Source organism: Pseudophryne corroboree, chromosome 9 (genome assembly GCF_028390025.1).
Source record: "Pseudophryne corroboree isolate aPseCor3 chromosome 9, aPseCor3.hap2, whole genome shotgun sequence".
Classification (NCBI taxonomy): Eukaryota; Metazoa; Chordata; class Amphibia; order Anura; family Myobatrachidae; genus Pseudophryne; species Pseudophryne corroboree.
The window spans coordinates 246,185,813-246,197,985 of NC_086452.1; the positions used below are offsets into that span (position 1 = coordinate 246,185,813).

At 45.3% G+C, this 12,173-nt stretch overlaps 1 long non-coding RNA gene across 2 annotated transcripts in view; it reads left to right on the plus strand.

Annotated features, from left to right (window-relative positions):
• The window catches only part of LOC134956944 (uncharacterized), a 166,597-nt gene that overhangs the window by 20,389 nt on the left and 134,035 nt on the right, over positions 1–12,173 (plus strand). The gene's annotated exons all lie outside the window — the stretch shown is intronic.

Genomic DNA, 12,173 nt, shown 5'->3' on the forward strand with positions numbered 1-12,173 from the left:
GGCCACTGCTGTACCTACCTCTGTGTCGTCACTCGTCATCCATTAAGTATACTATCCATCTACATTCTATACCTGTGGTGCATTTTAGTTTTGCAGTTTGCTGACACAGTGTCCACCAGTATACTATATATAGCAGTACGGTAGGCCACTGCTGTACCTACCTCTGTGTCGTCACTCGTCATCCATTAAGTATACTATCCATCTACATTCTATACCTGTGGTGCATTTTAGTTTTGCAGTTTGCTGACAGTGTCCACCAGTATACTATATATAGCAGTACGGTAGGCCACTGCTGTGCCTACCTCTGTGTCGTCACTCGTCTTCCATTAAGTATACTATCCATCTACATTCTATACCTGTGGTGCATTTTAGTTTTGCAGTTTGCTGACAGTGTCCACCAGTATACTATATATACTTATAGCAGTACGGTAGGCCACTGCTGTACCTACCTCTGTGTCATCATCCATTAAGTATACTATCCATCTACATTCTATACCTGTGGTGCATTTTAGTTTTGCAGTTTGCTGACAGTGTCCACCAGTATACTATATATAGCAGTACGGTAGACCACTGCTGTACCTACCTCTGTGTCGTCACTCGTCATCCATTAAGTATACTATCCATCTACATTCTATACCTGTGGTGCATTTTAGTTTTGCAGTTTGCTGACAGTGTCCACCAGTATACTATATATAGCAGTACGGTAGGCCACTGCTGTACCTACCTCTGTGTCGTCACTCGTCATCCATTAAGTATACTATCCATCTACATTCTATACCTGTGGTGCATTTTAGTTTTGCAGTTTGCTGACAATGTCCACCAGTATACTATATATAGCAGTACGGTAGGCCACTGCTGTACCTACCTCTGTGTCGTCACTCGTCATCCATTAAGTATACTATCCATCTACATTCTATACCTGTGGTGCAATTTAGTTTTGCAGTTTGCTGACAGTGTCCACCAGTATACTATATATAGCAGTACGGTAGGCCACTGCTGTACCTACCTCTGTGTCGTCACTCATCATCCATTAAGTATACTATCCATCTACATTCTATACCTGTGGTGCATTTTAGTTTTGCAGTTTGCTGACAGTGTCCACCAGTATACTATATATAGCAGTACGGTAGGCCACTGCTGTACCTACCTCTGTGTCATCACTCGTCATCCATTAAGTATACTATCCATCTACATTCTATACCTGTGGTGCATTTTAGTTTTGCAGTTTGCTGACAGTGTCCACCAGTATACTATATATAGCAGTACGGTAGGCCACTGCTGTACCTACCTCTGTGTCGTCACTCGTCATCCATTAAGTATACTATCCATCTACATTCTATACCTGTGGTGCATTTTAGTTTTGCAGTTTGCTGACAGTGTCCACCAGTATACTATATATAGCAGTACGGTAGGCCACTGCTGTACCTACCTCTGTGTCGTCACTCGTCATCCATTAAGTATACTATCCATCTACATTCTATACCTGTGGTGCAATTTAGTTTTGCAGTTTGCTGACAGTGTCCACCAGTATACTATATATAGCAGTACGGTAGGCCACTGCTGTACCTACCTCTGTGTCGTCACTCGTCATCCATTAAGTATACTATCCATCTACATTCTATACCTGTGGTGCATTTTAGTTTTGCAGTTTGCTGACAGTGTCCACCAGTATACTATATATAGCAGTACGGTAGGCCACTGCTCTACCTACCTCTGTGTCGTCATCCATTAAGTATACTATCCATCTACATTCTATACCTGTGGTGCATTTTAGTTGTGTGTAGTAAATATAGTAGTAGGCCATTGCTATTGATACTGGCATATAAATCCACACATTAAAAAATGGAGAACAAAAATGTGGAGGTTAAAATAGGGAAAGATCAAGATCCACTTCCACCTCGTGCTGAAGCTGCTGCCACTAGTCATGGCCGAGACGATGAAATGCCATCAACGTCGTCTGCCAAGGCCGATGCCCAATGTCATAGTAGAGAGCATGTAAAATCCAAAAACTAAAAGTTCAGTAAAATGACCCAAAAATCAAAATTAAAATCATCTGAGGAGAAGCGTAAACTTGCCAATATGCCATTTACGACACGGAGTGGCAAGGAACGGCTGAGGCCCTGGCCTATGTTCATGGCTAGTGGTTCAGCTTCACATGAGGATGGAAGCACTCATCCTCTCGCTAGAAAAAAGAAAAGACTTAAGCTGGCAAAAGCACAGCAAAGAAGTGTGCATTCTTCTAAACCACAAATCCCCAAGGAGAGTCCAATTGTGTCGGTTGCTTTGCCTGACCTTCCCAACACTGGACGGGAAGAGGTTGCGCCTTCCACCATTTGCACGCCCCCTGCAAGTGCTGGAAGGAGCACCCGCAGTCCAGTTCCTGATAGTCAAATTGAAGATGTCATTGTTGAAGTACACCAGGATGAGGATATGGGTGTTGCTGGCGCTGGGGAGGAAATTGACAAGGAGGATTCTGATGGTGAGGTGGTTTGTTTAAGTCAGGCACCCGGGGAGACACCTGTTGTCTGTGGTAGGAATATGGCCATTTTCATGCCTGGTCAAAATACAAAAAAAATCAGCTCTTCGGTGTGGAATTATTTCAACACAAATGCGGACAACAGGTGTCAAGCCGTGTGTTGCCTTTGTCAAGCTGTAATAAGTAGGGGTAAGGACGTTAACCACCTCAGAACATCCTCCCTTATACGTCACCTGCAGCGCATTCATCATAAGTCATTGACAAGTTCAAAAACTTTGGGTGACAGCGGAAGCAGTCCACTGACCACTAAATCCCTTCCTCTTGTAACCAAGCTCCTGCAAACCACACCACCAACTCCCTCAGTGTCAATTTCCTCCTTACCCAGGAAAGCCAATAGTCCTGCAGGCCATGTCACTGTCAAGTCTGACGAGTCCTCTCCTGCCTGGGATTCCTCCGATGCATCCTTGAGTGTAACGCCTACTGCTGCTGGCGCTGCTGTTGTTGCTGCTGGGAGTCTATCGTCATCCAAGAGGGGAAGTCGGAAGACCACTTGTACTACTTCCAGTAAGCAATTGACTGTCCAACAGTCCTTTGCGAGGAAGATGAAATATCACAGCAGTCATCCTGCTGCAAAGCAGATAACTCAGGCCTTGGCAGCCTGGGCGGTGAGAAACGTGGTTCCAGTATCCATCGTTAATTCAGAGGCAACTATAGACTTGATTGAGGTACTGTGTCCCCGGTACCAAATACCATCTAGGTTCCATTTCTCTAGGCAGGCGATACCGAAAATGTACACAGACCTCAGAAAAAGACTCACCAGTGTCCTAAAAAATGCAGTTGTACCCAATGTCCACTTAACCACGGACATGTGGACAAGTGGAGCAGGGCAGACTCAGGACTATATGACTGTGACAGCCCACTGGGTAGATGTATTGCCTCCCGCAGCAAGAACAGCAGCGGCGGCACCAGTAGCAGCATCTCGCAAACGCTAACTCATTCCTAGGCAGGCTACGCTTTGTATCACCGCTTTCCAGAATAGGCACACAGCTGAAAACCTCTTACAGCAACTGAGGAAGATCATCGCAGAATGGCTTACCCCAATTGGACTCTCCTAGGGATTTGTGACATCGGACAACGCCAGCAATATTGTGCGTGCATTACATCTGGGCAAATTCCAGCACGTCCCATGTTTTGCACATACATTGAATTTGGTGGTGCAGAATTATTTAAAAAACGACCGGGGCGTGCAAGAGATGCTGTCGGTGGCCCGAAGAATTGCGGGCCACTTTCGGCATTCAGGCACCGCGTACAGAAGACTGGAGCACCACCAAACATTCCTGAACCTGCCCTGCCATCATCTGAAGGAAGAGGTGGTAACGAGGTGGAATTCAACCATCTATATGCTTCACAGGATGGAGGAGCAGCAAAAGGCCATTCAAGCCTATACATCTGCCCACGATATAGGCAAAGGAGGGGGAATGCACCTGACTCAAGCGCAGTGGAGAATGATTTCAACGTTGTGCAAGGTTCTGCTGCCCTTTGAACTTGCCACACGTGAAGTCAGTTCAGACACTGCCAGCCTGAGTCAGGTCATTCCCCTCATCAGGCTTTTGCAGAAGAAGCTGGAGACATTGAAGGAGGAGCTAAAACAGAGCGATTTCGCTAGGCATGTGGAACTTGTGGATGGAGCCCTTAATTTGCTTAACCAGGATTCACGGGTGGTCAATCTGTTGAAATCAGAGCACTACATTTTGGCCACCGTGCTCGATCCTAGATTTAAAACCTACGTTGTATCTCTTTTTCCGGCAGACACAAGTCTGCAAAGGTTCAAGGACCTGCTGGTGAGAAAATTGTCAAGTCAAGCGGAACGTGACCCGTCAACATCTCCTCCTTCACATTCTCCCGCAACTGGGGGTGCGAGGAAAAGGCTAAGAATTCCTAGCCCACCCGCTGGCGGTGATGCAGGGCAGTCTGGAGCGAGTGCTGACATCTGGTCCGGACTGAAGGACCTGCCAATGATTACTGACATGTCGTCTACTGTCACTGCATATGATTCTCTCACCATGGAAAGAATGGTGGAGGATTATATGAGTGACCGCATCCAAGTAGGCACGTCAGACAGTCCGTACGTATACTGGCAGGAAAAAGAGGCAATTTGGAGGCCCTTGCACAAACTGGCTTTATTCTACCTAAGTTGCCCACCCTCCAGTGTGTACTCCGAAAGAGTGTTTAGTGCATCCGCTCACCTTGTCAGCAATCGGCGTACGAGGTTACTTCCAGAAAATGTGGTGAAGATGATGTTCATCAAAATTAATTATAATCAATTCCTCCGTGGAGACATTCACCAGCAGCAATTGCCTCCAGAAAGTACACGGGGACCTGAGATGGTGGATTCCAGTGGGGACGAATTAATAATCTGTGAAGAGGGGGGTGTACACAGTGAAAGGGGTGAGGAATCGGAGGATGATGATGATGAGGTGGACATCTTGCCTCTGTAGAGCCAGTTTGTGCAAGGAGAGATTGATTGCTTCTTTTTTTGGTGGGGGCACAAACCAACCAGTCATTTCAGTCACAGTCGTGTGGCAGACCCTGTCGATGAAATGATGGGTTCGTTAAAGTGTGCATGTCCTGTTTATACAACATAAGGGTGGGTGGAAGGGCCCAAGGACAATTCCATCTTGCACCTCTTTTTTCTTTAATTTTTCTTTGCATCATGTGCTGTTTGGGGACAATTTTTTGGAAGTGCCATCCTGTCTTGATTGACACTGCAGTGCCACTCCTAGATGGGCCAGGTGTTTGTGTCGGCCACTTGTGTCGCTTAGCTTAGTCAAACAGCCACCTTGGTGCGCCTCTTTTTTTCTTTGCATCATGTGCTGTTTGGGGACAATTTTTTGGAAGTGCCATCCTGTCTTGATTGACACTGCAGTGCCACTCCTAGATCGGCCAGGTGTTTGTGTCGGCCACTTGTGTCGCTTAGCTTAGTCACACAGCCACCTTGGTGCGCCTCTTTTTTTCTTTGCATCATTTGCTGTTTGGGGACATTTTTTTGGAAGTGCCATCCTGTCTTGATTGACACTGCAGTGCCACTCCTAGATGGGCCAGGTGTTTGTGTCGGCCACTTGTGTCGCTTAGCTTAGTCACACAGCCACCTTGGTGCGCCTCTTTTTTTCTTTGCATCATGTGCTGTTTGGGGACAATTTTTTGGAAGTGCCATCCTGTCTTGATTGACACTGCAGTGCCACTCCTAGATGGGCCAGGTGTTTGTGTCGGCCACTTGTGTCGCTTAGCTTAGTCACACAGCCACCTTGGTGCGCCTCTTTTTTTCTTTGCATCATGTGCTGTTTGGGGACAATTTTTTGGAAGTGCCATCCTGTCTTGATTGACACTGCAGTGCCACTCCTAGATGGGCCAGGTGTTTGTGTCGGCCACTTGTGTCGCTTAGCTTAGTAACACAGCCACCTTGGTGCGCCTCTTTTTTTCTTTGCATCATGTGCTGTTTGGGGACAATTTTTTGGAAGTGCCATCCTGTCTTGATTGACACTGCAGTGCCACTCCTAGATGGGCCAGGTGTTTGTGTCGGCCACTTGTGTCGCTTAGCTTAGTCACACAGCCACCTTGGTGCGCCTCTTTTTTTCTTTGCATCATGTGCTGTTTGGGGACAATTTTTTGGAAGTGCCATCCTGTCTTGATTGACACTGCAGTGCCACTCCTAATGGGCCAGGTGTTTGTGTCGGCCACTTGTGTCACTTAGCTTAGTCACACAGCAACCTTGGTGCGCCTCTTTTTTTCTTTGCATCATGTGCTGTTTGGGGACAATTTTTTGGAAGTGCCATCCTGTCTTGATTGACACTGCACTGCCACTCCTAGATGGGCCAGGTGTTTGTGTCGGCCACTTGTGTCGCTTAGCTTAGTCACACAGCCACCTTGGTGCGCCTCTTTTTTTCTTTGCATCATGTGCTGTTTGGGGACAATTTTTTGGAAGTGCCATCCTGTCTTGATTGACACTGCAGTGCCACTCCTAGATGGGCCAGGTGTTTTTGTCGCCCACTTGTGTCGCTTAGCTTAGTCAAACAGCCACCTTGGTGCGCCTCTTTTTTTCTTTGCATCATGTGCTGTTTGGGGACAATTTTTTGGAAGTGCCATCCTGTCTTGATTGACACTGCAGTGCCACTCCTAGATGGGCCAGGTGTTTGTGTCGGCCACTTGTGTCACTTAGCTTAGTCAAACAGCCACCTTGGTGCGCCTCTTTTTTTCTTTGCATCATGTGCTGTTTGGGGACTATTTTTTAAATCGGCCATCCTGCCTGACACTGCAGTGCCACTCCTAGATGGGCCAGGTGTTTGTGTCGGCCACTTGGGTCGCTTGGCTTAGCCATCCAGCGACCTCGGTGCAAATTGTAGGACTAAAAATAATATTGTGAGATGTGAGGTGTTCAGAATAGACTGGAAATTAGTGGAAATTATGGTAATTGAGGTTAATAATACTATGGGATCAAAATGACCCCCGAATTCTATGATTTAAGCTGTTTTTTAGGGGTTTTTGAAAAAAACACCCGAATCCAAAACACACCCGAATCCGACAAAAAAATTTCGGTGAGGTTTTGCCAAAACGAGTCCGAATCCAAAACACGGCCGCGGAACCGAATCCAAAACCAAAACACAAAAACCGAAAAATGTCCGGTGCACATCACTAGTTGGTTTTGGATCTGTATTTTTTTTTTAAATTATAAAAACAGCTAACATCACAGAATTTTGTCCTATTTTAGTTCCGACGTCCTACTGTATTATTAACCTCAGTAACATTAATGTCCAATCATTTTCAGTAAATTTTGACCACCTCAAAGCTCACAATTTTGTTTTCATCCACTTTAGGCCTAAAGGTTGCAGAGAGGTAGCTGGATGAATAAGCTAAGTGACAGCAGTGTGCGGCACAAACACATGGCACATCTAGGAGTGGCACTGCAGTGGCAGACAGGGTGGCAGTTTAATAAACTATGCAAAAAAAAACCAGTCAGCAATGCTCCAAATAGCGCATAATGCAAAGAAATGCTGTGCAAGATAAAATTGTCCTTGGGCCCTCCCACCCACCCTTATGTTATATATATTAAACAGGGCATGCACAGTTTAACAAACCAATCATTTCAGCAACAAGGACTGCCACTTGTAACTGAGAGGTTTGTTTGGGCCCCCACAAAACAAGCTGGCAAAGTGAAATTGGGCAGTGCCCAAACTGTCTCTAGATAGGCAAGATGTCATCATCAGCATCCGATTCCTCATCCCCATCAGTGTATACATCCTCTTCTTCACACAATATCAATTCCCCACTGGAATCCACTGTATTAGGTGCCTCTTTATTTTTTGGACGTAATTGTCGGTAAAGGTCTTCCTCGTGGAATTGGTAATTCATTTTGATGAACATCCTCTTTTCCACATTTTGGGGAAGTAACCTCCTACGCCAATCGCTGACAAGGTTCCTGACTGCACTGAAAACTCTTTCTGAGTACACACCGGAGGGTGGGCAACTTAAGTAAAGCAAAGCCAGTGTGTGCATGGGCCTGCAAATTGCCTTTTTTTCCTGCCAGTATTTAAACCGACTGTCTGACATGCCTATTTGGATGCTATAACTGAAATAATCATCAACCATTCTTTGAATGGTGACCATATCATATGCAGTGACAGTACACATGTCAGTAATTGTAGGCAGCTCCTTCAGTCTGGACCAGATGTCAAAACTTGTTCCTGACTGGATCTGCATCACCAACAGCGGGTCTCCTAGAAAAAGTAAGTTTTTTCCTTGCAGCCGCAGTTGCCGGAGAAACTGAAGGAAGAGATGTTGCCGTGTCACGTGCTGCTTGAGCTGAGAATTTTCTCACCAACAGCTCTTTGCATCTCTTCAGATTTGTGTCTGTCGGAAAGAAAGATACAATGTAGGATTTAAACCTAGGATCAAGTATGGGCGCAACAATAGAGTGATCTGATTTCAAGAGATTGATGACCCTTGAATCCTGGCAAAGCCAATGAAGGGCTTGATCTACAAGTCCAACATGCTTAGCGTACTCATTTCCTTTAAGCTCCTCCTTCAATTTGTTCAGCTTCTTTTCTAAGAGTCTAAAAAGAGGAATGACCTGACTCAAGCTGGCAATGTCTGCATTAACTTCACATGTGGCAAATTTGAAGGGTTTGAGAACCTTGCACAACACAGAAATTATTCTCCACTGCACTTGTCTAAGGTGCATTCACGCTCTTTTTTCCCTATGTCATAGGTTGTTGTGTAACTTTGGATGACCTTTTGCTCCCCAGTCATCCACTGAAGAGAGGGTTGAATTCCACCTCATCTACCTCTTGCTTCAGCTGATGGCAGGGCAAGTTCAACTGTTTTTGCAAGTGCTGAAATCTACTACATGCACTTGCAGAATGGCGAACATATCCCGAAATTTTTCGGGCCAAGGACAGCATCTCCTGCACATCCCTGTCATAGTTTGAAAAATTTGACACCACCAAGTTAATTGTGTGAGCAAAACAGGGGACATGTTGGAATTTGCACAGCTGTAATGCTCTCACAATATTGGTGAGATTGTCAGATATCACAAATCCCGGGGAGAGTCAAAATGGGGAAAGCCATTTTGCAATGATTTCCCTGATTTTTTCTAAGAGGTTGTCAGTGGTATGCCTCTTAGTGAAATCGGTGATACACAGAGTAGCCTGCCTCTGAATGAGCTGGCATTTGTGAGATGCTGCTGTTGGTGCTGCTGAAGGCAATACATCTACCCAGTGGGCTGTCACAGTCATGTAGTCTTAGGTTTGCCCTGTTCCGCTTGTACACATATCCATGGTTAAGTGCACAGTGGGTACAACGGCATTTCTGAGGACAGTAATAACACTTTTTTATTGTCCTTGTACAGGCTGGGAATTGCTTTTCTAGTGAAGTGGACTCTAGATGGGCTTTGGTACCGTCGACAGAATACCTCAATTAACTGTCCGAAACTCACAGCATTAATGGCAGATACTGGATGCAGTATCGGCATAGTTGTTATGGCATCAGTAATCTGCTGTGCAACTGGGTGACTGCTGTCATGTTTGCTTCCCCCTGCAAAGGATTGTTTAACAGTCAATTGTTTTGTTAAATTACTGCAAGTAGTCTTCCTGGTCCCCTTCTGGACAGCAGCAGCAACAGGCATAGCACTCAAGGATGCTTCTGAGGAAGCCCGGATAGGAGAGGAGTCAGTCATGAAATTGGATGCAGGACTACTTCAGATCATGACTGAGAATGTTGATGATGCAGGTGTTGGTGGTGGAGATTGCAGGCCCTTGGCTCTAACAGACAGAAGGGAGCAGCTAGGTGACACTGGACTGGCTGTTACATTTTTAGCCAAAGTTTCTGAATTTGAAAATGACTTTTGAAGCGATGCAAGTGACGTATAAGTGAGGATGTTCCTAGGTGGTTAAGATCCTTACCCCTACTTACTATGGCTTTACAAAGGCTGCAGATGGCTTGACACTTGTTGTGCAGATTTGAGTAGAAATATTTCCACACAGAAGAGGTGGATTTTTTTGTCTTTTGCCCAGGCATGATAATGGGCATTTTCATAGCATGGGCAACAACTGTCTCCACTGGGGCATTATTTAAACAAACATCATCCTCATCATCAACATCCTCATTATCAACAGTCTTATTAGTGCAAGCTACACAAATATCCTCCTCATCCTGGTGTACTTCTACAGTGAAATCCTCAATTTCAATGTCAGCATGTTGACTTGAGCTGTTCCTCCCAACACTTGCAGAAGGCATGCAAATGGTGGAAGGAGTCTCCTCTTTGTAAATGTCAGGCTCATACATGGCACCCGCAGACACACTTCGGGCTAAATGTATCAGGTCGCAATTTTGTGGAACATGGGATTTTTACAGAAAAATCGCACATTTTCTGCAAATCGCAAATGTAATAGGCAACATTGGCAAAATCACACGTTTTCAGCCTGTACTAAAAATTGCAAGGGAAAAATTACATCCAGATTTTTTCCAATTGAAAACAATCAAAACCGCAAATGTAATAGGGTGCAATTTTTCCACTTGCACATGAAACATTACCAAAAATCGCTGGAATAATAGACCAGGTTCAGACTGGCGATTTAGCCAGAAGCATTCACAGATAAGTGAGATCCTGTCATGCTTATGACTGTAAAAGTAAAGAAATAGTTACAAAATTCTTTAAAAAAGACGTGCAGGTCCCTACCAAAGGATAACCAGCTCCGGGCTCTTTGAGCTGGTCCTGGTTGCAAAAATACATGAGAAAAAAATGTCTAGGGTTCCGCTTATTTTAACAACCAACACTGGGCTCTTAGACTGGTCCTGGTTCCAAAATTATGGGGGGAAAGGATGTAGGGGTCCCCTGTATTTTTGGAACCAGCACCGGGCTCCACTAACCATGGAGGTAATGCTGCAGCCAGTGGACACTTTTATACAGGTCTCTGCGGCTGCAACATCACCCCCCATCCCCAACTAGTCACATCTGTCTGAGGTTCCCTGGGCAAATGGGGACATCTATAATAAAGGGGTCCCCCCCCAACTGGCACCCAAGGGCTAGGGATGTAGCTCGGGGCTGTCCCTGCCATCCGTGGGCTGTGGATGGCAGGCTGATAGCCTTAAATTGTGATAAAAAATAAATAAATATTTTTTTTTTGCTGTGGAAGGCTCCCCTGCATGCTGGTACTTGGAGAATCACAAGTATCAGCATGCGGGGCATTACAAGGCCCACTGGTACCTGTAGTTCCACAACAAAATAAATATTCAAATAAAGATATGACACGCACACCGTAAAAGTAAAACTTTAATAAATCTCTCCTGCACACTCACACTCACATATACTTACCTACATCCCACGCAGCCATTCACGTCCACTTGTCTGGTAGAATCTATAGGGCACTTGTATATACTTGCCTATGTCTAGTGAAGTTCTATTCTTTTGGGTTCATGTAGGCATCCACAGGGTTAACAAAACATAAAATCGCCATACCGAACCATCTCAGACTGAGGAGCAGCATTTGTTGTTACATGCTGCTCCTCTGAGCAAATGACAGGGACCTGGCCTTGTCACGTTCCTAAAGTGGTTTCCAAATTCCAACTTAATCCGGAAATTGTGGTTCCGGCTTTTGTCTCACCTGATTTGTTAACAAAGGAATGTTCTTTGGATGTGGTACATGCTCTACGTATTTATGTGGACAGCAGTAGTGCTCTCATATGCTCTGATGCTCTGTTCATCCTGTATGGATTTCACAAGCATGGTTGGACTGCCAGATGGATTAGAATGGCCATCGCATACCTACCTGTTCCAGTTTCAATTTCTGCACATTCTATTCGGTCTGTAGGACCTTCATAGGCGGCATGCCATGGCACATCCACCGAACAATTGTGCAAGGCGGCTTTGTGGTCTTCTGTCTACACTTTTCTTATGTTTTATGCATTTGATACACTCACCTCCCAGGATGCTTCTTTTGGATGCTGGATTCTTTTATCCTCTCAGGTGCATCCCCTCCCTTAAAATACTGCTTTTGTACATTTCCCTGCTGTTCTCTGTGGAACCTCTATGAATCCTGATGAAGAAAATGAGAGTTATGGTAGACTTAACTTGGTTACAGTAACTCTCTTCCTTCGAAGTTCATAGGGTCACACAGGGCACCCACTCTGATGCACCTGGCCTCTC